At 47.2% G+C, this 27,469-nt stretch overlaps 1 protein-coding gene and 1 non-coding gene across 2 annotated transcripts in view; one reads left to right on the plus strand and one right to left on the minus strand.

Annotated features, from left to right (window-relative positions):
* Nucleotides 1-27,469, minus strand: part of TESMIN (testis expressed metallothionein like protein) — a gene marked incomplete in the record, with an annotated part of 1,041,263 nt that overhangs the window by 484,322 nt on the left and 529,472 nt on the right.
* On the plus strand, nt 19,049-19,119 carry TRNAG-GCC. The gene has a single exon. It is a non-coding gene; the product is annotated as a tRNA-Gly (tRNA).

Consider the following 27,469-nt stretch of genomic DNA (forward strand, 5'->3'; position numbering starts at 1 on the left):
CTTTGAGTGCACAGCTTCCCATAATATAATCCATTACCTTGATGATTTCCTTTTCGTTGGGCCAAGAGAATCCAATTCCTGCTCCGACCACTTAGCAGAATTCCTAAAGATTACTGCCGAATTTGGGATTCCACTAGCGCACAGCAAAACGGAAGGCCCTACAACCATTATCTCCTTCCTTGGGATAGAAATCGATTCCAATCGGATGATAGTGAAGCTCCCGGACGAGAAAGTTAGCAAGCTAAGATTAATCATCTAACAAGTGTCCACATCAAAGAAGATAACATTACGGGTGGCGCAATCCATTCTGGGTTCCCTAAACTTCGCCTGCTGAGTCATCCCCATGGGACGAGCATTCATGAGGAGACTTGCTGCAGCAACCATGGGAATACAGCGACCCCACCACTTCCTACGTCTATCCAAACACATCCGTGCCGATTTTGCCATATGGAACTCATTCCTTACCAATTTTAATGGAATATCGGTGCTACAAGGAACACCACTGTCCAATGTCGATCTACACATTCACACTGATGCATCGGGAGGGTGGGGTTTCAGCGCCATTTGTCAAAATTCCTGGTGTGCAGAGAGGTGGCCGGAAGATTGGATAGCAAGGGGTATCACCAAGAACATTACCTTCCTTGAACTCTTTCCCATATGGTGCTTTGGTGCGAAAGGCTATGAAATAAGTTCATAGTTTTTTGGTGTGATAATCAGGCAGTGATAATCAGGCAGTGGTGCAGGTATTAAATGCGCAAATGGCTAAGTGCCCCATGGTTGTCACTTTACTCAGGGAAATCGTTTTAGAAGCATTGCATAATAACATCACACTGCGCGCTAGGCATGTGCCAGGAATATCTAATGGCACAGCTGATTCCCTTTCCCGTGCTAAATGGGCTTTGTTTCGCAAGCAGGTACCGGCAGCAGAAGACGTGGGAACACAAATGCCTGCACGATTATGGAACATTGGATGACAAACACACAAGATCTAATATGCAGATCTGTGGCCCCCTTCCACTTGGAATTCGTACTGCTGAGGATATAAGACCGTCGCCAAGTTCCTGATGCAGAATGGTTGGCAATCGGGCCCCATAAGCGACGATCTGCTGGTCAAATTCATTGTTTCTTCAAAGGAAGACGGCGTAACACGGAACACAGTTATCAAGCATATGGCTGGTTTTGCATTCTTTACCAAAGCTCGCGGTTGGGGCGATCCCACCAAGTCTTTCCTTATCAAGAAAGTGATGTCTGGATAGGCGAGGCAGGTGGGTCATGCCAAGGATAGCAAACATCCCATCACGCATGACTTGCTCAAGGCACTTTGGACACAGTTATCTTCCATCTGCTCATCTCGGTTTGAATCTCTACTCTTTCGCCTAGCATTTTCATTGGCATTCTTCGGTGCATTCCGAGTTAGCGAACTAGTGGCCGATAACAAGGAGGACAAAGTAAGGATCGGACTGTTAGTGAAGAATGTGGTATGGACCCCAAAGAAAATAACGATTACTATACAGAAATCAAAGACCGACCAAGAAGGAAGGGGTACCACGCTATCACTCTTGAAAGTTCCAGCCTGTGATACTTGCCCAATTGACAATATGAGACAGTATATGGCAGTTCGGCCTGAGGGAGGCGAGCACCTGTTGATTCACACAGATGCATCACCACTTATCAGATTCCAATTCTCTGCAATATTAAAAGCATCTATTACAAAAATGAAGTTGGACCCTAAAAAGTTCACATCACATTCGTTCAGGATTGGTGCAGCCACAAGCGCAGCGCAAGTTGGTCTACAAACAGATGCTATCAAAAAAATTGGGCGTTGGAGATCCAGCGCTTTCAACTCTTTCGTCCGACTCGACAGGGTGGGCATTGCGAACAAGCATTCATAACTGCTCGTGTTAACCAGCATTCTTAATTGTCTTTTACAGATGGGTGGCAGAAACAGAATATTGCATGGATTATCGGCCACTCTTATGTCTGATGGGCGGCTAAGAGAGCTCGAGACCAGCCTTACGGACTTCACTTGGGCATGGCACCCAAAGGCTAGCGCATCGAGTGGATGGGTAAACCAGGCATGCACTGGGATCAGTTACTGCTCTTGATGCGGCAACTAAAGAACTTGAGGGCACCACCCGATGTTATTATAATGCATTTGGGAGGCAATGATTTGAGATCAGTCACATGTAAGCGTTTGATTAGAATGGTGAAATGTGACATTGCCGAAATTTTGCAGCTATACCCAGGTGCGGTCATATGTTGGTCTGATATTATTCCCAGACCGAAATGGAGAGAGTCAAAATTATGGGGCCATGGGAGAAAGAAGGTTAACAGACAGATTGGTTCATGGGTACAAAAAATTGGGGGACATCAGATAAGGCATCAATGGGCCAATGACATGTCCCCCGGGCTGTTCCGCCCAGATGGGATACACCTATCAGACATCGGATACGACATCTTCAATATCACTCTACAAGATGTCATTGAGGCACAACATATTATTTATTTATTTATTTATTAATTATTTTTGTTATACCGAGTTTCATGACTAATATCACATCAACCCGGTTTACAGCTAACAATGTGTGTAGGGTAAAGCGTAACATAATAAACAAATTTCCCAATTGAAACTTTAAATACAGTAAAACAATAATAAGGATGTGAGAAAGTTACAATAAAACAGGGAAAATTAACTAGGATCAGAAAAGGGGGGGAGAAAGTGAATAAAGAGATATTTACAAATCAGACAGTTTCATCAAGTAACATAATTGTATAGCAAAGTGAGTACATATCAGCCAGTTGCATCAAGTAACATAGTTGTGAGTAAATGAGACAACGTGAGTAAATATGACTGTGGATAGATATGACGCAGTAAATAAATATAGCCAAGTGAATAAATATGACACCCAAGTGAATAGATATGACACAGTTGTGAGTGATGATAATATTGTGCTGAGTATAAGTTTGTGGTTGGTGGATTCTTATTTTGATCCAATTTTTGAATACATTTGTGCTGAAGGGTGGAGGTTTTAATCAAGGCCTGGGAATGCTTTTTTGAAAAGCCAAGTTTTTAGTCTTTTCCTAAATGTTAGAGTGCATGGTTCTTGTCTCAAGTCAGGTGGGATAGAGTTCCATAGTGTTGGACCTGCTGAAGAAAAAGCTCTGAGACTCAATGATTTATGTTGGTAGGTTTTGGCATGAGGAATTTGGAGTGACTCTTTGTAGTATTCCCTGATGGGTCTGGCGGATGTGTGTTTTTTAAGTGGTATTTGTAGGTCGAGTTGAGTGTGTTGGTTGATAGCCTTGTGGATGATATTGATAGTTTTGTACATGATTCTGTAGTGGATCGGTAACCAATGAAGGTCTTTGAGGATCGATGAGATGTGGTCGATTTTCCTGGAGTTTGTAAGGACTCCGGCTGCTGAGTTCTGAACCATTTGTAGAGGCTTGGTGTAGGAAGCTGGGAGGCCTAGTAGTAGTGAGTTGCAATAATCTAGTTTGGAAAAGATTATTGCTTGCAAGATTGTTCTAAAGTCCTGAGCGTGGAAAAGTGGTTTAATTCTTTTCAGAATATGTAATTTGTGGAAGCAATCTTTGGTGGTCTGGTTAATGAATGGTTTGAGGTTAAGCCGGTTGTCTAAGCGGGCTCCTAGGTCTCTTACGTGGGTTGTTTGAAGGAGGGCTGGTGGGTTTGGATGTGTGTTGTTGTTTTCCGGTGATATGAGCAGGTATTCCGTTTTCGAAGCATTGAGGACGAGGTTTAAGCTGGTGAGGAGATGTTTGATATCTAATAAGCAACTATCCCAGTATTCCATTGTTTTTGAGATTGATTCTTTTATGGGGATCACGATCTGTACGTCATCTGCGAAAAGGAAGTGTTTCAGGCTTAGTTTTAAGAGAAGTTGACATAGGGGAAGCAGGTAGACATTAAAGAGTGTGGGTGAAAGTGATGAACCTTGTGGCACCCCACGGTTGGAAGGGTGATATTGGGATTCTGTATTGTGAATTTTGACTCTATATCCTCTGTTTTCTAGAAATGTTTTAAACCAGTTTAGTGTAGCACCTGACAATCCAATGTTTGCCAGTTGTTTTAGAAGAAGGACATGGTTGACGGTGTCGAAGGCTGCCGAGAAGTCAAGGAGGATTAGTAAAAATGCTTGGCCTTTATCAATTCCAGAGAGGAGGAAGTCCATGAGTGAGAGAAGTAGCGTTTCGGTGCTTGCTGCTTTGCGAAAGCCATATTGGTTTGGAGACAGAATACTGTGATCTTCTAAGTAGTTGGATAGTTGAGTGTTTACCAATTTTTCCATAATTTTGGCTATGAATGGGAGGTTGGAAATGGGGCGGAAGTTATTAGGATCATCAGCATTTAGATTTGGTTTTTTTAGGAGTGGTTTGATTGAGGCAGTTTTTAGGTCATCTGGGTAGATACCATGTGACAGGGAGCAGTTTATGATGTCTGCTAGTGTTTTTGCTATAGTGTCAGGGATGAGAAGAAGCATTTTGGAAGGGATTTGATCAAATGGATGTGATGACGGTTTCATTCTCTTCAGCACCGATTGTATTTCTGTGATTGTAATGTGTTCGAACGCGTTGAACTGAATGTCTTTGTTTTGGGGGAGATATAAGTTATCTGGAGAGGCATTGTTAGGTATCAGCTGATTGAGGAGGTCAGATATTTTTTTGTTGAAATGAAGAGCCAGTTCATCTGCTTTAGTCTGAGCTAGTTCGGGTGGGATATCTGGAATGATAGATTTGGTGAGACTGGAAACGAAGGCGAATAAAGCTTTTGAGTCAAAGATGAGGTGGTGAACCTTAAGGGCATAGTAGTCTCTTTTGGTTTTCAGCGTAGTACTTTTGTATAGATGGAGTGAGCGTTTATAATCAGAGAGTGAGGCCGGTGAAGGGGCTTTGCGCCATTTTCTTTCTTTCTGCCGAAGTAGTTGTTTGAGTTTTCGCAGCTCCTCATTAAACCAGGGTTGTCTTTTGGATGCATTTGAAGTCTGTATTTTGGTTGTCAGAGGGCAAAGAGTGTTAGCTATAGATTTTGTTATTTTGGACCAGGATTGGAGTGCAGAGTTGGGTGTAGAAACATCGATGAGTGGTAGATCTGTGTTTAGTAGTTTGTTGAGGTGTTCCGAGGTGCATGGTTTTCTGTATTGGAAAGAAGGTCTTGAGTCGAGATTAGAGTCTGATCGTGGTACAGAAAAGCTGGTGGAGATTAGAGAGTGGTCTGACCATGGGACTTTTTTGCAATTTGGTTGTTTTGTTAGAGAAATACCGGAGTTTGTAAAGAAGAGATTGAGTGTGTGGCCTCCTTTGTGAGTGGGTTTGTTGATTTGTTGACTGAAACCCATCGCTGACAATGTAGAATGGCCACAGCTTTTATTGAATGGGGGTCACGAGGCAAGGGTCCTCCCTACCTCGTGTTTTGGCCGGTATCCGGGCCGGTTGGGCAGGATTACAAGTGTTGCTGGTGTCATCGCATAACAGTGTGGTAGCCGATGGCGCCAGGAGGCGTAAAAGGCGATGGCCCCCTTGCTTGGGAACAAGGCGGGGGGCCTACAGAGTTGGGCTGCCTTGCTCGAATCAGGCGGCGGGCAGCGGAACATGAAAACCGCCGGCTCAGGTATCCTAGAAAGTTAACATGTTATGTTTTAAAATAAAGCTGCGGCCATTTTACTACCAAAGACAGTCTCAGTGTGATTACTAGTATAAGGGGTAAGGCACAGAAAGTATTAGGGTACTGATCTGCTATTGAGACTGTAGGACGGAGCAAGAGTGAGTGGCAGCTGCTAACGTTAATAGGTGGGCCCGGTGCAGAATAACCGGAGCCCACACATAACGGCAGCAAGCCCAAGAATAGAACGGGGGGGGGGGGGGAGCGCGGCGAAGGTCGATGGACGCAACCCCCCCCCCCCCCCACAACACCTACCTCTAAGCGCCCCTTTGCCGCTGACAAAGCGGAGGGTCATGACGTTATCGGGTGTCGCCGTCGGAGCCCTCCGACGACGTGCATCGCCCTTTAAAGGGACGGGACACGTGGCAAGCAACCCCTTTTTACTGGATCGTGCGAGAGAGCAAGACCCACCCACCCTCCCCGAGTGCTGTGCAATAAGAATAGTTTAAAAGCTTCGCAGCATATGTTTTTTGCAATTACCAGCAGCTAGGTTACTTATGTTAGATAGTTTAATAAAATATATTTCATTGTTCTGTTTTTCGTCGCAGCTGATAGAAGGCCGGTACCCGGGCCGGTTGGGCAGGATTATAAGTGGTGCTGGTGTCATTGCATAACAGTGTGGTAGCCGATGGCGCCAGGAGGCGTAAAAGGCGATGGCCCCCTTGCTTGGGAACAAGGCGGGGGGCCTACAGAGTTGGACTGCCTTGCTCAGATCAGGCGGCGGGCAGCGGAACATGAAAGCCGCCAGCTTGGGTATCCTAGAAAGTTAACATGTTATGTTTTAAAATAAAGCTGCGGCCATTTTACTACCAAAGACAGTCTCAGTGTGATTACTAGTATAAGGGGTAAGGCACAGAAAGTATTAGAGTACTGATCTGCTATTGAGACTGTACGACGGACGCAAGAGTGAGTGGCAGCTGCTAACGTTAATAGGCACTAATGCGTAACCATGTGTATCTACTAAAATCCCCCCACTTTTGCACAAGAGACAGCATTCACACACACGTGCGCATTGATATAAAATTGTGCGTGCATGTATGTAATGGTAGCAGATTTTATAACATGCACGCATATATGCATATATGTTATAAAATCAGTGCATCTCTTAACATATACCTTTTTCTTATGGGAAATACTCCTTTGAACTACGGATGATTTTTTAGTCAGGTCTATAGATATGATCCTCCTAATTTTATAAATCACAATGTACAAATAGACCAGGTGAATATCAGATTCCCAAATGAGCTCAGAATGTCACTACCATTATATTTTGTGACCATTCCTTTTATGGAGACTATTGGAACCATGATGAAACTTATGTTCAGAATAATGCTTTCCTTTTATTGAAATTAAAAAAAAACTGAAAAGTGTCAAGAATAATAATGAAGAAAAATTAAAAGATTGGCAAGGCCTCTTCAGGCAAATTTTTTCAGACACTTTTTGCACCTATCCTGAATTGACAATGATGACAAATACTACAGGATACTCATGGTCATTATATGAAGATGATTGTGGTCTGTCTACTAAACAGATTCACAGGGTGTGAGAACCCAAATCTCTCCTTTTACATCCATATGCATGTCGCTTTTGGAAGGAAAATGAGCCCATAGACAATAATGCTAAATGGATGAAGGATAATGAAAATCCAGACTTTGGTTATTTGAAATTTAACAATTATTTTCCTGGTCTAGTACGCATTAAGCAATTTAATATGAGTAAAATTAATGAAGTATATGGCTTGTATTACAATGCAAGGATGCTAACATGACTGAATCCTTTGAGACCCATATACAACAAATGAGGATTAAAAACTTCAATTTTAAAACTGTATCCTGCAGCATAGGAGCAGGAAGAAGTATTTGCTTTTGTAAAGGTGAAATAGCCATGAATAATAAAACAAGAAAAAGGAAATAGCAAATGTTGCTTACCTGTAACAGGTGTTCTCACAGGACAGCAGGATGTTAGTCCTCACATATGGGTGACATTACAGGATGGAGCCCTGTACAGAAAACCTTTCTGTCAAAGTTTCTACAAAGCTTTGACTGACACTGGCACACTGAGCGCACTTAGCATGCTCAGCCTGCAATTATCCCTGTGACCACAGGTGTCTCCCTCAGTCTAGTCTTATAGCAAAAAGCGCAAGCGAAACTAAATAAAAGTAAAAACATATACAGACCCAACTCCGCGGGGTGGCGGGTGGGTTTCGTGAGGACTACCATCCTGCTGTCCTGTGAACAGGACAGCAGGATGGTAGTCCTCACATATGGGTGAGTACCGAGCTGAGGATGCCCGAGAGTGCACCAAATGCACCCAAGACGCACAAAAGGCGCAATGCCGGGAGTGGAATTTGGAACGGAGGGCATCCTGAAACCCTTAACGGGTTGGTGGAAGGATGTTGGGTAGTTAAACCGAAAAAAATAGGAGTAGGACTGACCAAACATGGAGCATGCCGGCTAGTCGTATCTAAGCAATAATGGCTGCGAAGGTATGGAGAGAGCTCCAGGTCGCAGCCTGATAAATATGTACAAGCAGCACCGGCCGAAGGTAAGCTATGGAGGCTGGGACGGACGGAACAGAGTGTGGTTACACACAGTGTTGTAGTGAAATGCTTGCTTGTTGATAGGAAAAAGAGATACAGACCATCAATTAGGAGGAATAGGTCTGTTTGCCCATTGGAACTCGCAGCTTGGCTTTTGCCACAGAAGGAAAGAGTTAGGTGGAATTCCTATGGAGTGTAGTGCAGTCTAGATAGAATGCAAGTGCACTATTATAGTCCAAGGAGTGGAAAAACCTTCTCGCTTTGGTGAGAGAGAGGTGTTGGGAAAGTGGGCAGAGTATATTCTGAATAAGGTGAGATGCAACATCTACCTTAAGAAGGATATAAAGTTGAAAACGTAAAATCACTCGGTCACGGAGGAACGCAGGGTGGAGTGAGTATGTAACAAGGTGTGCAACTCACTGACCCTGTTGGTAGAAGTGATGTCTATGAGGGAAAGAGTTCCCCATGGCAGACTGTTAAGTGAGAGGAATGGAAAGGCTCGAACGGAGAACGTATGAGTCTTGTAAGCATGAATTACATGTCCCATTCCGTGACTAGTGAAAACAGAGGCGGCTTGATCAGTGGATAATCCATGGTAAGCTGACTCAGAAGGGGTTGACCGTTAAACGGTATCCCCACTCCCAAGTGGTACGCCAATTAGAACTGAGGTGTACCCATATGAAGGATGTCTGTGGAGCAGAATCTGAGGGAGTAAGAAAAAAGAGTGGTGTAGAAAAAAAGAAAAAGGGTAAAACCCTGTTGTAAGCGTCATGTGGTAAATCATGCCATTTTGAATGGTAGGATTTGGGTGTGGAAGGGTTTTTGTGATGCTACCAGTACCTGAGAACATCAGTGAGTCTATGATATGAGACTAATTTGTGAGAAGGCGAATTGGTTACTGGTGTGATAGACCGAGAAGTATGGGAAGCATACTGGTCTCAGTCAAGACGTGGGTCTGAGGAACAGTGAACCCTGTCCCGTTTCAGCATTAGAAGAGTGCTGGCTATGAGAGGCAGCGGAAGAGACACATATAATAGGGCCTTGATGGAACAAAGGCACCTATGGGAACGCATTGGAAACATGTGTAGGGAGGAGAATCCATGCACCGTATAGTTCGATGCGGACACAGAGGGCAAGTTAGGTTGACAGCAGCGCTAGAAGATTTCTCTCGCTACACATGTAGTCCGAAACCTTTCAAGAGGATGGAAACCTATATGGAGAAGGTCTGTTAGTGCGTTCAGTAAGTCTGTCAGATAAGTGGCCCAAGGATGCATGGAGTGAGCAAGGGCCAAGGGTAGAGCTGCGGAGCTTCCTAGCAGAGCAGCTAAGAGGTTATGCGTGCTTGTGTGTTGGAAAAGCCCATTGTCCCTATGCTGTCTGTCTGTATGCCAAAGATTTGTTGCAAGGGTCTGATCTCGGCGCTCATGGCCAGAACCACAACAGTACCTCCCCTCTTACGCCCCATCTTAGCCGGTCCGGGTTTACTCGGGTGGTCCAGATGGAACTGCCGTAATAAGTCTTTATCAAGGATGTGATGGGCCGGTTCCCAAGAATTATCCTTGGGTCCGCAACCCTCCAGGCAAGCAGGGACTCCCATCGGCGTTGGTGAACTTGGACATCCAAGACCTCATGTATCTGATACGTGACCTCGTCCAGTACTGAAGGGTCCGATGGTTCAGGAGCCCGGGAGTGGTATCTGGATAAAATAAGAGGCTTCAGCAATGACACATGGAACAGGTCATGTATGCGCATGGAGGAGGGTAGGCGTAGTCGGTACGAGACTGCTCCCACTCGTTTGGCGACTCGGAAAGGCCCACAGAATCTTGGAGCTAGTCTTCAAGACGGAATACGTAGCTGTAGATTTTTGGTACTAAGCTAGACACAGTCTCCTGGGAGGAAGATAGGTGCTGGCTGACGATGGCTATCCGCCCATTTCTTGGCAGACTGGGCGGCTTTACGGATCTTTCCCTGGATAGACATCCACAAGGAAAGAAGCTGGCGGGCTGAAAGTTGCACTGCTGGGAGTGCACTAGGTTCAGGTGAAGGCAAGGGCGGTCGAAGTTGCTTCCCATAAATGACCAGGAAAGGCAAACTTCCAGTAGCAGCATGCGTGTGATTATTATACGACAACTCTGCCCACGGGAGTAGCTTGGCCCAATTATCTTGGCGTTCGTTCACGAAGGAACGGAGAAAAGTCTTCAAGGTTCGGTTAGTTTGTTTGCCCATTACTTTGAGGATGGAACGCAGACAAAAGACTAAGTTGCACACTGAAGCCTTTGCAAAGTGCCTTCCAATAACGAGCATTAAACTGTGGTCCTTGATCGGAAACTATATCCTGCGGGAGACCGTGAAGTCTAGCTAGATCAGGTGCAGAAGGCAACTTTGGCAGGGGGACAAAGTGCGCCATCTTGGAGAATCGGTCTACGGTTATCCAAATGACCAAATTCCTTCCTGAGATGGGGAGGTCCACAATGAAGTCGGTGGAGATGTGTGTCCAAGGCTCCACCAGGATGAGCAATGGTTGCAACAGGCCCCTGGGCTTCCTGATGAGCGGCTTTTGCACGGCGCAAGTCGGGCATGAACTCACAAACGCTTGGACGTCCTGTCTCACCGTCGGCCACCAGTAGAATCTGTTCAACAAGTCTAAGTCACTTGGGCCCATGACTCCCTCATGGGGGGCTAGCATGGCCCCCCATGAGGGAGTCATGGGCCCAAGTGAGAACTGCTCTCCGGGAGCAATGTAGAATGACGGTCTTCCCTTGGGAGGACACCAAGGTTGTTGCCAAACTAACTTTCACAGGATCCAAAATAAACTGAGGCATATCAGGGGTCTCTTCGACCTCAGAAGAGCGCGAGAGGGCATCGGCTCGAACATTCTTAGAGCCAGGTCGATAGCGTAAGGTAAAGTCGAACCGGTCAAAAAACAGCGACCACCGTGCTTGCCTTGGGTTCAAGCGTTGAGCTTGCTTCAAGAATGCTAGGTTTTTGTGATCGGTGTAGATCGTAACCGGATGGTTGGCTCCTTCCAACCACTGTCTTCATTCCTCCAGGGCAAGTTTCATGGCTAGCAACTCTTTATCTCCAACACAGTAGTTGCTCTCTGCTGGAGAGAATTTCTTCAAGAAGTATGAACAGGGTAGCAATTGTCCAGAATCTGAGTACTGGCTCAGCACGGCTCCCATGGCCACATTGGAGGCATCAACTTCCACCACAAAGGGCCGGCTGGGATCCAGATGACGAAGGCAGGTGTTTTTCTTTAAGGGCCTCAAAAGCTTGGCAGGCGGGAACAGGCCAATCCACCACGTTGGTCCCCTTTCGGGTGAGGGCAGTCAACGGTGCCACGATGTGGGAGTAGTTAGGAATAAAGTGATGGTAGAAATTGGAAAAACCGAGGAAGCGTTACAACGCTTTAAGGCCCTTAGGTCGGGGCCAATTCTTAATTGCCGCCACTTTCTCAGGATACATTTGAAAGCCTGTTGCAGAGACTATGTAGCCCAGGAACAGCAGGGACATCTTCTCAAAGCTGCATTTTTCCAATTTCGCGTACAGCCCATGCTCCCTAAGTATTTGGAGCACTTGACGGACATGCTGACGGTGTGAAGACAGGTCCTGGGAGTAGATTAACACATCGTCGAGGTAAACGATTACGCAGATGTTCAGAAGGTCCCGCAACACCTCATTCATAAGGTGCTGCAACAATGCCGGGGCATTACATAAGCCAAAAGGCATCACGAGATACTCGAAATGCCTGTCTCTGGTATTAAACGCGGTCTTCCACTCATCTCTGGGATGGATTCTGACTAAGTTGTACGCTCCTCGTAAGTCCAACTTTGTGAAAATCTTTGCTCCCTGGAGCCGATCAAGGAGCTCTGGGATTAGCGGGAGCGGGTAACGGTCTCGCTTAGTAATAGAATTTAGGCCTCGATAGTCTATGCACGGTCTCAGCGAGCCATCCTTCTTGCTGACAAAGAAACCTGCCCCTGCAGGCGACTTGGACGGGCGAATGAAGCCCTTGGCCAAATTCTCTGAAATGTACTCTGACATCGCCTGGGTCTCAGGTATTGATAATGGATAAACCCTTCCTCGGGGAGAAATAGTACCAGGTAACAAGTCTATAGCGCAGTCATACAGATGATGCTGCGGAAGGATCTCTGCCTTGGTCTTGGAAAATACATCTGTAAAGTCCTCATAAGGTGCAGGAGGACCTAAGACAGAGTGCATCAACAGAAGTTCGGGACACCTGGACACTTTCATGCAATTAGCTAAGCAGGAAGGACTCCACTTGACAATCTGTAACGTACCCACTGAATCGTGGGCGAGTGCTTCTGTAACCACGGCAACCCTAGCACCACAGGGTGGACAGCCTTATCCGGCTATCTCCTCTGAATGGATCACCCCGGTGCGGACCATAATGGGTGCCGTGGACTTCAGGACAGGTCCTGGAAGGAGCGTCCCCTGGATAGAGGTAATTCGTAACGGGCCCTCCCGTCTATGTGTAGGGATTTGCAACTGGGTGACTAGGTCCTGCAGGATGAAATTACCTCCGGCTCCCGAATCCAGGAACGCCATTGTCTCAAAAGAACCTCCAGGATATTCCAGGGTAACAGGAACAGTACATTGAGGAGCTGTAGCGCAGCCAAGGAGGAGCTCCTCCCAACCTCCTAGGCTTTGGCGTTTTCTGCATGCTCCTAGCAGCGTGCCAAGAAGTGGCCCTTCTGACCACAATATAAACACAGCTTCAACGAACGGCGATGTTGCCTTTCTTCAGCAGAAAGCGGGGCCTGTCCCAGCTGCATAGGTTCGCAGGTGAGAGCATCTGGACGAGAGCTCTTGGGAGAAGATACAGGTCTCGCTGGCCCACGGGCAGGACTATGGCGAGAGGAGCGCTGCTCCTTGGCCCGTTGTTGTAGGCGGCGGTCAGTGTGAGCTGCCATCTCTATCAAGGCATTGAAGTCCTCTGGCAGCTCTCGAGCAGCAATCTCATCTTTTATGCGTCCGGAAAGACCCTCCAAGAAGATGGCCTTAAAACTACCATCCTGCCAACCTACTTCTTGGGCTAAAGTCCGGAACTCCATAGAATAATCTGCCAAAGAGCGAACCCCCTGTCGGAGTTGCAGCAGATCAGACATAGCCATGGCTACTCGGGCGGGCTCATCAAAGGCCTGACGAAAGTTTGAGATGAACTGTTGTAAGTTCGTTAGCGAAGGATCATTGTTTTCCCAAAGGGGAGAAGCCCATATTAAGGCTTTCCCATCAAGCAGGGAGAGGATATACGCACTTTCACCGCATCCGAGGGGAACTGCCGAGGCAACAGAGAAAACCGTACAAAACATTGGTTTAGAAAGCCGCTGTTGCGGTCTCGGTCGCCACGGTGGCGCCCGAGGCCTTACCTTCCTTTCGGGCCCCGGAGAGCTACCGCGTTCCGTGGACTCGGGACCCCGGCCGCAGTGTCCGCCTGCCGTCCCGACCCCGCGCGGGCCTGCAGGGCCTTCCTGCGCCACGCGCCAGCTCCCTCTCTGCCGCCGGCGTCCTCTCGCGGCTAGCTCCCACCCCCAGGCGCGCGCGCGCGCGGCTGAGCCCTGCTTTTGAAGGGACCAGCGCGGGAAAACACGGCTCCTCCCTTTCCTGACGTCAGACGCTGCAGGGCTATTTAAGCCCTGCAGTTCCCAGCCTTCCTTGCCTTGCAACGAGGTTCACTGCCTTTGGTAGCTCTGAGTTGCGTTCCTGGATTGCCTGTTTCCTGCCGGACTCTGCTTTGCCTGACCCTGCTTGCCTGTCTCCTGCCTTGACCTCGGATAGCTTGACCACGCTTGTCTTCAGCCTGCCTTGACTCCGGTCCGTGACTTCGACTCCTGCTTGTCTTCAGCCTGCCTTGACTCCGGTCCGTGACTTCGACTCCTGCTTGTCTTCAGCCTGCCTTGACTCCGGTCCGTGACTTCGACTCCTGCTTGTCTTCAGCCTGCCTTGACTCCGGTCCGTGACTTCGACTCCTGTTGTCTTCGCCTGCCTTGATCCCGGTTCGTGACCCCGACTGCTGCTTGCTCGCTGCCTGCCCAGACTCCAGTTCGGATTCCACTCCTGGGTTTCTTCGTTTCCGCCTAAGTCCCAGCGGTCCGGGTCCCTATGGGCTCCTCCTGGGGGGACCTCGGGCTTCCAGGGCGAAGACTCCTAAGTCCTAGCAACCCGGGCTCCCACAGCTCCTCTGGAGGAGTCACGGGTTTCCAGGTGAAGCTCCAATTGCCCAGTGGGCATTCTGCCTACCGACTGCTCCTTCGGGTCGGTCGGCCTAAGGATCCACATCCGGAGTTTCTCCATCCGCAACAGCCGCGGCAGGTCCTTAAATCTCCAGCGTAGCGCGAGGGTGCCGGCAGCTGAGTCACTGAAGAGTCTTGACCCTCGGGGGCTGGTTCTGGGGCAGACAAGGCCCTGGCATCCAATCGGGCCAATAACTCCCCTACCGAACCAGTAAGGACCTCGAGGTACTGTTTTTGATACTGCAGCTGCTGGGCCAACCCAGGCAGGTCCAAGGGGACAGGCGCATCCGCCGAGTCCATGGCCTTGCAATCTGTTATGGGAGTCTCAGTTTAGTGGACCCTTGGGCCGACCTGCAGGAGACTGGGAAAAGATGGTCACTGTCTCTAGTATACGGCAGGCCGGGAGGCAGATGTTCAGGCTGGTCTTGGAGGTGCTCTTCACCCTGGAAGCTGGTACTCCCCCGGGAGGAGCCCTTAAGAGCCCAACCACTGGGACTTAGGTGGCTTCACCCTTGGAAGCCGAAGCCCCCCCCTGGAGGAGCCCATAGGGGCCCGGCCGCTGAGACTTAGGCGGTAGTGGATCAGGACTAGGAAGTGGAACCAGACTAAGACAGTAGGTCAGTACTGTAACAGGGCTCGGGTTCTGGAACCAGGCAGGAACTATAGCAAGACTCGGGTACTGGAACCAGGCAGGAACTGTAGCAAGACTCGGGTACTGGAACCAGGCAGGAACTGTAGCAGGCAAGCAGGAACCAGGCAGGTAATATAGCAGGCAAGCAGGAACCAAGCAGGTAGGGATGTGAATCGTTTTAGGACGATTAAAATTATCGTCCGATAATTTTAATATCGTCTTAAACCATTATGGAACACAATACAATACAGATTCTAACGATTTATCGTTATAAATCGTTAGAATCGTGAGCCGGCACACTAAAACCCACCTAAAACCAAACCCACCCCGACCCTTTAAATTAAATCCCCCACCCCTCCCGAACCCCCCCCAAATAACTTAAATAACCTGCGGGTCCAGCGGCGGTCACGGAACGGCAGCGGGCCGGAACGGCTCCTGCTCCTACATCTTGTCGTCTTCGGCCGGCGCCATTTTCCAAAATGGCCGCCGAAAAAATGGCGGCGGCCATAGACGAAAAGATTGGACGGCAGGAGGTCCTTCCGGACCCCCACTGGACTTTGGGCAAGTCTCGTGGGGGTCAGGAGGCCCCCCACAAGCTGGCCAAAAGTTCCTGGAGGTCATGCGGGGGTCAGGGAGCGATTTCCCCGCCGCGAATCGTTTTCGTACGGAAAAATGGCGCCGGCAGGAGATCGACTGCAGGAGGTCGTTCAGCGAGGGTTCCGGCGCCTCGCTGAACGACCTCCTGCAGTCGATCTCCTGCCGGCGCCATTTTCCGTACGAAAACGATTCGCGGCGGGAAATCGCTCCCTGACCCCCGCTGGACCTCCAGGAACTTTTGGCCAGCTTGTGGGGGGCCTCCTGACCCCCACGAGACTTGCCAAAAGTCCAGCGGGGGTCCAGAAGGACCTCCTGCCGTCCAATCTTTTTCGTCTATGGCCGCCGCCATTTTTCGGCGCCATTTTGGAAAATGGCGCCGGCCGAAGACGACAAGATGCAGGAGCAGGAGCCCGTTCCGGACCGCTGCCGTTCTGGACCGCCGCTGGACCCGCAGGTTATTTAAGTTATTTGGGGGGGGGGTTCGGGAGGGGGGGGGATTTAATTTAAAGGGTCGGGGGTGGGGTTTAGGGGTTTTAATGTGCCGGTTTTTTCGATTTTTCGATTTTTCGATTTTTTAACGATTTTTCACGATTTTTCACGATATTTTACCCCCCCAAACGGCAACAATACGATTCCCTCCCCCTCCCAGCCGAAATCGATCGTTAAGACGATCGAGGACACGATTCACATCCCTACAAGCAGGTACTGTAGCAGGCAAGCAGGAACCAGGCAGGTACTGTAGCAGGCAAGCAGAAACGGAGTGATAGTGAAGCAGGTCGCTCCGGGGCACAGCGCAACAGAGATCCGGTAGGTAAGCCCGTTGCAAGGCAAAGACTAGGTGGCCGTGGCTGGCTTATCAAGGCCGCGGCGTCTGACATCAGGAATTGGGCGGAGTCACCACTGGCGGGAAATGGCCTAGAAAAGCACCCAAGTGGCGCGTGTGCGTGCCTAGTGACAGGGCATCCATGGAAGGCTTCCTGTTGGCGCAGCCCTCGCAGGGACACCGGCGAACAGGCCAGGAACTAGGCCAACGAAAGCGGGAACAGGTTCCGGAAGACGGAGGTAAGGGTCTGGTCGTGGCACTCGCAGCCAGAACCGCAACACCGGCATCGATGGAGTAAATGACCGCATCGATAGGAAAGTCGAAGACATCGATGGAAATGATGTGGGCGTCGATGGTATCGATGTATGGAGGCAGGTGCCGATGGCATCGGCGGCATGGCCACAGGCATCGATGGCATCGATGGGATTGAACTGGGCACCAATGGCATCAATGGCATCGATGGTACCAGTATGGGCATCAATGGCACTGATGGCATCGGCATCGATGCCATCGATGGAATCGGCATTGGCATAAATGCCACTGATGGAATCAACATTGGCATCAATGCCATTGATGGAATCGACCTGGGAATCAATGGCATCGACCTGGGCATTGATGGCATCGACCCTGGCATTGATGGCATCGATGGAATCGACCTGGGCATTGATGGAATCGATGATGACACTGATGGAATCAACCTGGGTATCGATGGCACCGATGGAATCAACAATGGCATCGATGGAAGTGTTCTGGGCATCGATGACATTGATAAAATAAATGATGGCATCGATGGAAATGACCCTGGCATTGATGGAAGTGCCCTGGGCGATGATGGCATCAATCCAGGTAACGATGGCACTGACAACACAAGAGTGTGCATCAATGGCATCCATCTGAGCAATGATTGCATTGATAAAACCCAGGGAAAAATCAGTGCCATGGATGAAAAACATGGATGGCACTGATAGAATCGATGCAGGGTCGATGGCATCAATGTACCATGGGGAGGGGTACCAATGGCATTGAAGAATGCAGGATGGTCTGGAAGGGGGTACCGATGGTAGCGATGGGGGCATCGACTGCACGAGGGTACCGAGGAAATCAAAGGACCTGGATTCGACAGAGGCCCTGGCGGCAACGGAAACCTTGGAAGTCCCTGTCCCACTAGCGCTAATAACCAGGCAGAGTGTCACAGAGGGACACTCGCAGGCTATGTGTGGCTAACTATGAAAACATAGGGAGAGGGAAGGCCGCAGTCGGTTGGCAGGCCAGGGAGGTGACAGGAACTGACCAAAAAACAGGACATAGTACTCACCTAGCGTCGAATAAATGTACATGATGGGAGACCCATGCAGGGAAAAAGTGTTTGTGAAGTAAAAGTTTAAGTATTTCCGTGTGGAAAAAGTGTTAGAATTTCTCACAGAGCTCCTAACCGCTATGCTTACTGCAGAGCGTAAAAAAGAAGACTGAGGTAGACACCTGTAGTCACAGGGATAATTGCAGGCTGAGCATGCTCAGTGCACTCATAGAAACATAGAAACATAGAAATGACGACAGAAGAAGACCAAACAGCCCATCCAGTCTGCCCTGCAAGCTACGCACTTTATCCATTTTTTTCCCCTTTTTTTCTCTCCCACCTGTTACTATTGGCTTCCAGTACCCTCCAGCCCTAATTCCCCTCCAGCCCACCACCAATTTAGAGAGCAGCGCCGTATCTGCATCCAAGTGAACGTCCAGCTCAATTAGGGGTAGCAACCGCTGTAACAAGCAGGCCACACCCTTATCCCATACTCTTACCCACCCCTGTTTTTATTTTTTTTGTTTGTTTTTTTGTTTTTTGTTTGTTTGTTTTTTGGAGATAGCAGCCATCCATCCCTCCACTCTGTGAAGGTGGAACACCAACTACTGGCCACTGGCATCCCGCTCCGTGAATGTCTCTGTGGCTACTGCCGCTCCGTGCAGTGTTTGAATGCCTCTGTGGCTACTGCCGCTCCGTGCAGTGTTTTGCTGCCTCCTCTTTATTCACGCCCTCTAGACCTGATGGATCCACAGTGTTTATCCCACGCCCTTTTGAAGTCGTTCACAGTTTTAGACTTCACCACTTCCTCCGGAAGGGCATTCCAGGCATCCACCACCCTTTCCATGAAGAAATACTTCCTGACATTGGTTCTTAGTCTTCCTCCCTGGAGCCTCAGCTCGTGACCTCTGATCACGAGCTGAGGCTCTGGTGTGACAGTGTCAGTTAAAGCTTTATAGAAACTTTGACAGAAAAGTGATGACACCCATATGTGAGGACTACCATCCTGCTTTCCTGTGAGAACTGCAATAACTTCTGACCAATGGTCTACAGATGGAACAGAAAGGAAGGACATCAAAGATTAGTGAACATGTTAATAATTGGAATGGTCAGAAAAAAATAACTGAGAAAATAGTTGAAGCTGTACAGAGAATTTTAAAACATTCTGACCTAAATGATAATTCATTAGCTCATGGTATGTGTATCCTTCAGGATCATCTTGTACATGCATTGGTGGTTCAGTGGTAGAATTCTTACTTGCCATGCAGGAGACCTGGGTTCAATTCCTGGCCAATGCAGCAATAACCTCTTTGACATTCCAGTGGAAACACCCAGAGGAGAGGATCACCTTGCTGGTGGCTGAAAGGAATCAGGAAGTTTTTGCTTGGGACATTGCCTTTTTTAAAAGTATTGGGGCAAAGTTAACTATTTGGGAATATTATTTAGTGTGTTTGTGTGTTTGTGCCTTTAATAGTCAGAAAGGCAGTGAATAAACAAGTTAGACAGTTTGCATTTTTAAATAGTCAGTCAATAAGGTAGCAGTAGGTAGGCAGTGAATAAACAAGTTAGACTGTTTGTATTTTTAGTCAGTCAATAAGGTAGCAGTAGGTAGGCTGCGAATAAACAAGTTAGACTGTTTGTATTTTTAGTCAGTCAATAAGGTAGCAGTAGGTAGGCTGCGAATAAACAAGTTAGACTGTTTGTATTTTTAGTCAGTCAATAAGGTAGCAGTAGGTAGTGTGTTTATTTTTAAAAGTCTGCAGAACTGAGTGTTCTCCAGACTTTTAAAGAGCTGAGTGTTTGTATTTAATACTAACTGAGTGCTTGTATGGAAAAAAAAAAAACCACAAAAAGTAGCCAGAAGCTAGAAATAAGCTAGGAGCAGTATATGCCAAAGTAAAAAAGTTGAATAGTTCAGCTCAGTTACTCACCTTGGAAAGGTGTTGAGGTAGGGTGATTGGGTTTGAATAGGGAACAACATTTGTTAATCAAGGGAGCAGTGAGTCACTCAGGCTGACTAACTGAAGTTAGACTGTTTGTATTTCCCAACCCACCCACCCCTAGCTCATCCCTTAATTTATAGGTAGGTGCACTGTCACGGGGCTACCGGCGCCCTTGGTCAGCCCCTGTCACATGGCCATCGGCGCCATCTTGTGCTCCTGTCATGTGACTGGAGCTGACCAATGGCGCCGAAAGCCTCTGTGACATAGTATGGGCAAAGGCTATCGGCGCCATTTTGATTACTGGCAGCCGACAACGAAATCGCTTTCGGACCCCCGCTGGACCCCCAGGGATTATTGGCAAGCCTTGGGGGGGTCAGGAGGGGGCTCTTGACCTCCCCAAGGCTTGCCAATAATCCCTGGGGGTCCAGCGGGGGTCCGAAAGCGATTTCGTTGTCGGCTGCCAGTAATCAAAATGGCGCCGATAGCCTTTGCCCATACTATGTCACAGAGGCTTTCGGCGCCATTGGTCAGCTCCAGTCACATGACAGGAGCACAAGATGGTGCCGATGGCCATGTGACAGGGGCTGACCAATGGCGCCAGTAGCCCCTGTGACATGGTAGTTCAGAGGCTATTCGGCACCATTTTAAAGAGCACGGCTTGCAGTAGCAAGGGCACGGAGGGCAAATGGAACCCGGGACCCCGCTGGATCACCAGGGATGTACTTAGTAAGTCTTGGGGAGGGATCGGGATGGGGGGGGTAGTTTGTAAACTTTGTATTTATGTAGAAAACTGATTTTAAATGCTTGGGGTGGGGTTTCTTTAAGCTTCCTTTGCCGTTTCATTTTTTGGCCCGGTTTCGGGTTTCCTTGTTTCGTTTTTCAAAAAAACGAAACGAGGAAACCCGAAATTTACCACGAGGTATCCGAGAAAAAAATGAAGCACATCTCTAATAAACATGTGGATAAAGGTGAACCGGTAGATATAGTATACTTGGATTTTCAGAAGGCGTTTGACAAAGTTCCTCATGAGAGGCTTCTAGGAAAAGTAAAAAGTCATGGGATAGGTGGCGATGTCCTTTCGTGGATTGCAAACTGGCTAAAAGAAAGGAAACAGAGAGTAGGATTAAATGGGCAATTTTCTCAGTGGAAGGGAGTGGACAGTGGAGTGCCTCAGGGATCTGTATTGGGACCCTTACTTTTCAATATATTTATAAATGATCTGGAAAGAAATATGACGAGTGAGATAATCAAATTTGCAGATGACACAAAATTGTTCAGAGTAGTTAAATCACAAGCAGATTGTGATAAATTGCAGGAAGACCTTGTGAGACTGGAAAATTGGGCATCCAAATGGCAGATGAAATTTAATGTCGATAAGTGCAAGGTGATGCATATAGGGAAAAATAACCCATGCTATAATTACACAATGTTGGGTTCCATATTAGGTGCTACAACCCAAGAAAGAGATATAGGTGTCATAGTGGATAACACATTGAAATCATCGGTACAGTGTGCTGCGGCAGTCAAAAAAGCAAACAGAATGTTGGGAATTATTAGAAAGGGAATGGTGAATAAAACGGAAAATGTGGAGGGCGCAGAGAGAAAGAACTTGCAACAACTACCTGAACAGCTGTAGAGTACGGGGCAGAGGACTGCATTTTCCGCCCAACTGTGAGCTCCAGCTGAATCGCCGACGCCGTGACGTGGAGGGGCGGACCCGAGAGGCGGAGCCCGGAAATTCACCTCTTAAGCGGAGCGACCGGGTAACCCATTCGAGGGCGCAGAGAGAAAGAACTTGCAACAACTACCTGAACAGTTGTAGAGTACGAGGCAGAGGACTGCGTTTTCCGCCCGACTGTGAGCTCCAGCTGAATCGCCGACGCCGTGACGTGGAGAGGCGGACCCGAGAGGTGGAGCCCGGAAGTTCACCTCTTAAGTGAAGTAATTGCAGTGCGCAGCAGAGCCAGCGCGCCGCTGAAGCCGGGCGCGCTAAAGGGGCACACGGCGAAACGGCTTTGCCCGGCTTCGCCCGGAATCGCCGGACATCGGCAAACAGTGAGTTGGCTTTATTAAGGTACTGTTTATTCTTCAGCTGATAAAGACTATTCTCTCTGCTAACGATCTATTGCACATAAAGTATTGGCGTCATAAATTGAGAGAAATTGCTGATTTCTTAAGTAACGTGATTATGCCTCCTAAACAAAAAGGTAAAGTGCGAGTTTTTTCCTCACTTTCCTTGCCTTCTCCAATTCAGCAAGAAATCAGCAGGTTTCTCCTCTCTCCTGCTTCGATTGAATTGAAGTCCAAAGACTCTGATGTGCCTCCCAGCCAGGGAGGGCTGAGTGGGCCTACAGAGGAGGCTTCTTTGAGCCCGAATATCGGCATACCCCCTGCACAAAGGTTGGTGGAGAGAAGTCCCGATGGGGCTATCGTAGAGACTATCGTTGAGGGGGCATCTGCTATTTTGGACACAATTTCAAGGAGTGGAGAAGGAGACTTGAAATTGGAAACCCCTGTGAAAGGGAATTTAGATCAAAAGGTCCAAGATAGTAGTATAGACCTTCCTACCCACCCGGCAGTGGTTACTCTTGATTCACTTTGGGGAATGATGGAAGGAATGCTCTTAAATATTAAAGGGTTAGAAAGGAAAGTTGATAGTTTAATAATAGGAACTCAACAGGACACATTACAAACACAGAAACAAATTAAAGAACTAGCGGACAGGACAAAAGAATTAGAGAATTCCCAAAAGAAAAATATAGAATTTCATGTGGCTGTCGTAAAAGACAGAGATGCAATTTCAAGGAGATTAGAATCTCTAGAAAACACAGCTAAGAAATATAATTTAAGAATCATGAATTTCCCTAGAGTAATAGGGGAGTTGCCCTATATTACTCTTAAAAGTTTGTTTACGGATATACTTGGCTCTGTCTCTGGAGATAATATAACTGTAGTTAATTGTTATTTCATACCTAAGAAAAGAAATTCAAATGATAGATTAGAACAGCCTTTTCAGGGAGATTTGACAAATTTCCTCGAGTCTAGTGCCCAAATAATAGATTGGGGAACTCTTTTGGTGAATTTCTCTTTATTTGAAGATATAAATTTAGTAATGAAAAACTATTTTCAAAAATATCCTGTCAATTTTATGGGAAAGCAGATTAAAATATTTCCCGATTTAGCTCTTTCAACACAATTACGCAGGAAAGCCTTCTTGGCTCTACGCCAAGAAGTAATTGATACGGGTCATACCTTTACTCTAAGAATTCCGTGTAAATGTGTCTTGAAAAAATAGAATGATTTATTGATCTTTTTCTCCCCTGAACAACTTAAAGAATTTTTGGAACAGAGGAAAATCCCAGCCTCATCACCAATTTTGAGTTAAGTAAATAAAGAATTATAAGTAAGCAGGTTTATATGAGCCCTTTTGTTTAAAAATTGATGTAAAATACTCCCCATTGGTTTCATTATAGTGCAATGACCCCTCAAATATGCTTAATACTAATGAAACTGGCTGTGGTTTAAATGTTTTTCTTTTTATTATTAATGGAGGTGAGAATCCATTGAATTTAAATATGTAATTTCCTTTTTGCAACCGCATTCAGATCATGTATTTCCTATGCAAACATTGTAGAAATAGTTTGTATTTTTGAAAATGATAAATAAAGGATAAAAAAAAAAATACCGGAACATGTCATAATGCCTCTGTATCGCTCAATGGTGAGACCGCAACTTGAATATTGTGTACAATTCTGGTCGCTGCATCTCAAAAAAGATATAATTGCGATGGAGAAGGTACAGAGAAGGGCTACCAAAATGATAAGGGGAATGGAACAACTCCCCTATGAGGAAAGACTAAAGAGGTTAGGACTTTTCAGCTTGGAGAAGAGACGACTGAGGGGGGATATGATAGAGGTGTTTAAAATCATAGGTCTAGAACGGGTAGATGTGAATTGGTTATTTACTCTTTCGGATAGTAGAAAGACTAGGGGGCACTCCATGAAGTTAGCATGGGGCACATTTAAAACTAATCGGAGAAAGTTCTTTTTTACTCAACGCACAATTAAACTCTGGAATTTGTTGCCAGAGGATGTGGTTAGTGCAGTTAGTATAGCTGTGTTTAAAAAAGGATTGGATAAGTTCTTGGAGGAGAAGTCCATTACCTGCTATTAAGTTCACTTAGAGAATAGCCACTGCCATTAGCAATGGTTATATGGAATAGACTTAGTTTTTGGGTACTTGCCAGGTTCTTATGGCCTGGATTGGCCACTGTTGGAAACAGGATGCTGGGCTTGATGGACCCTTGGTCTGACTCAGTATGGCATTTTCTTATGTTCTTATGTTCTTAGGTATTTGAAGCCACCCTACATGATGTAGAAGGTATTTACGCATTTACTATTTTACAGCTTGTCAGAAATAAACTGAGTTTCATGAAGCACCAATTACTTAATGAGAGGATAGATTGGATGTTTTTTTTTATCTCACCATAGTACAGACTGCATAAAATCTCACAGGTGCACAAGTTAAACTGAGAGAAGATTGACAAGTGCAAATTTGCATAGGTTCAGAGAAACCCTTTATCCAGGTAACAGAAGCATATGGGAGATTGGCTTTCTACTTGAACTTTTCTTTCCAGACCATATTTATTATCATAATTGGAAAGTTCATAATATAGGATATTTACATCAATCTGGCACTGCTTTAGTGAGAATAATCCTAGAAAATTATTTTCAATTAATTGGCCAGAAGGATGAATCAATTAAATATTTGAATGTGAGAACCTGTTGTTATGATTATGAGAGAATATGAACCCTTGAACTGAGATGAGAGATGTCTCCACCCACAGGGAGGAGCCCAGTTTCAGTGGCGTGGGACACAGCTAGAAGTAGAGACTTTATTATGAGGAAGGAAAAGTAATGTCCACAGAATAGTAGATGAAGACGTACAGTTCTGAGCAAAGGGAATTACCCAGAGAGAACCACAGCTGAGAAGATCTGGTAGTGGCCCACTGGGGGGGGTATGCCGGGAATATCCTCTGATACAGATCCGGTAGTGTCCCGCGGAGTGGGGTATGCTGAGGATGTCTGTATAGCAGATGTTGAAGAGCTAGTAGAGATGCCGGAACCAGGAGGTGGCTCCTGTAGCTGTACTGTAGATATTCTGTATTGTAGGAAAGCTGAATGACTTCTACTGAAGAAAGACAGTAGTGGCCCGAAGGTCGGGGTACACCGCATGGAATCTGTGATGCAGCTTGAGTAGTAGAAGTCAGTAGAGGTACTCACAGTAGATGATTCCTAGAGAGATAGAGAGACCTGAGAAGCAGGTCTAGAAGCAATCACGCAGGAAGACCCTCCGAGGAGCGGATAGCCAAGAATGCAGGGGAGCCCTCGAGGAATGGGTATTCAGAGCGTCCAGTTGCAAAGACCAAACAGGAACAGGAAGTCCTTGAGTGTGGAGAATTCAGCAAGACAGAACTCCTTGCTAACTCAAAGAAGGCAAGGGCCGGTCAGGTTAAATACTGATGCGAGTTGACGTCATCGGGAGGGGGCACCCCTGAGGTTCCCGCCATGACGTCTTCAAAAGAGGCCCTTGCATGCGCGTGCACCTAGGTAATTCTGGGTCCAAGATGGCGGTTAGCAGCACCCATGCTGTGCATAGGGCACCAGAGAGGTCAGTGGGGATTGGCAGAGACTGCCATTCTTGCCAGACTTGATGGAGCGGGTAAAAAGGAGGTGAGCATGAGATGTCACAGCCGTCTGCGACCGATAGGCGTAACAGCACCCCCCTTCTCAGGGCCCCTTCCAGGGGGTTTCAGCTTCCTAGGACGTATCCTGTGGAACTGTTGGATTAACTCCTTGTTGAGGATGTTGCATGCAGGCTCCCAACTATTTTCCTCAGGACCGAATCCTTCCCAGGAAATAAGAAATGGTGTTTTCCTGGAGAATTTCGACAGGATGAGTGGCTTCAGAAGGGAGATATGGAATGCATTATATATTCTGAGTGCAGGTGGTAGCTGCAGACTGTACGTGACTGAACCCAGGCGGCAGAGAACTGAAAAGGGTCCTATGTACCTTGGCGCAAATCGGACTGATGGCAGTTTAAGGTGGATGAAGTGGGTACTAAGCCATACCTTGTCGCCGAGTTGTAATTGTGGTGTGGCTCTATGATGTACATCATAGAACTTTTTGGCTTGTTGTCCAGACTTCTGGAGAAGTTCCTTTGTGTGTTCGCACAACTGATGTAATTCTTGCGCCGATGCCTGGGCTGCAGGAGAAGCTATGGATAATGGCATTGGTAGAGAAGGTAATGGCTGTCGTCCATAAACTAGTTGAAAAGGTGATGACCCAGTTTAAGTAGACTGATGCGAGTTCAATGCAAATTCAGCCCAGGTGAGTAATTCAGACCAGTCGCTTTGTCTGGAATTGACATAAGCACAGATGAATTGTTTTAATGTACGGTTTGTTCTCTCCATCTGTCCGTTGGCTTGCAGGTGGTAAGCAGATGTAAGATACAACAAGATGTCAAATTTCTTGCACAGGGATCTCCAAAACTTAGCTGTAAACTGGACTCCTCTATCCAAGAGGATATGCTTAGGCATGTCATGCAGATGGAAGATGTGCCAAATGAACAACCTTGCTAGTTCCGGGGCAGACGGTAAACCAGGCAGTGCCACAAAATATGCCATTTTAGAAAAGCAGTCAATGGTGACCCAGATGGTATTATTACCGTTGGACAAGGGCAAATCAATGATAAAGTCCATGGCAATTTGTGTCCATGGTTCACTAGGAGCAGACAGTGGTTGGAGAAGTCCCCAGGGACGGCCGGCTGGAGGTTTCTGTCTTGCGCAGGTAGGACATGACTCTATGTAGGCCCATACATCTTCCTTCATAGAAGGCTACCAATAATATCTCTGTCAGGTGATGAGTGTTCTGGATTGTCCAGGGTGGCCTGCAAGCAGAGAGTCATGGGCTCAGCTGAGGACCTTCTTTCTGAGAGAGGGAGGTAGCACTGTCTTCCCGGCTGGAACTGTGTGACTGGTTGAGAGAAGTACCCTAGTAGGGTTAAGGATATGTCGTGGTGTATCCAGGACATCTTCTGGAATGAAGGAATGGGAGAGTGCATCTGCCCAGGTATTCTTATCCGCTGGACGATATTTCAACAAGAAATCAAATTGATTAAAAAATAGGGACCAGTGTGTTTGTCTATGGTTCAATCGTTGTGCATGATGCAGGTATTCAAGATTTTTATGGTTGGTGTAGATCGTTATCTGGTATTGTGCAACTTCGAGCCATGGGCGCCATTCTTCGAACGCCAATTTGATGGTGAGTAGCTCCTTGTTTCCTATCCCATAATTCTGCTCGGCAGGAGAGAACCGCTGGGAGAAGAAGGAGCAGGGTTGTAATGTGTGTCGAGGTAGAAGCATCTACCTCGACAATGAATGGTCATTGGGGATTTGGATGGCATAGGCAGGGTTCCTGAATAAATGCATCTTTAAGTTTCTGAAAGGCATCAACGGCTTCTGTAGGCCAATGAGAGGGATTGGCTCCCTTCCGCATCATGGCTGTAAGAGGCACTATCAAGGTGGAATAGCGATGAATGAAGGACCTGTAGTAGTTCGTGAACCCAAGAAATCTCCTCAAAGCCTTAAGACCAGAAAGTTGGGGCCAGTCCCGGATACTTTTGGTCTTTTGTGGATCCATTTGGA

The sequence above is a fragment of the Rhinatrema bivittatum genome, chromosome 17, assembly GCF_901001135.1.
Source record: "Rhinatrema bivittatum chromosome 17, aRhiBiv1.1, whole genome shotgun sequence".
Classification (NCBI taxonomy): Eukaryota; Metazoa; Chordata; class Amphibia; order Gymnophiona; family Rhinatrematidae; genus Rhinatrema; species Rhinatrema bivittatum.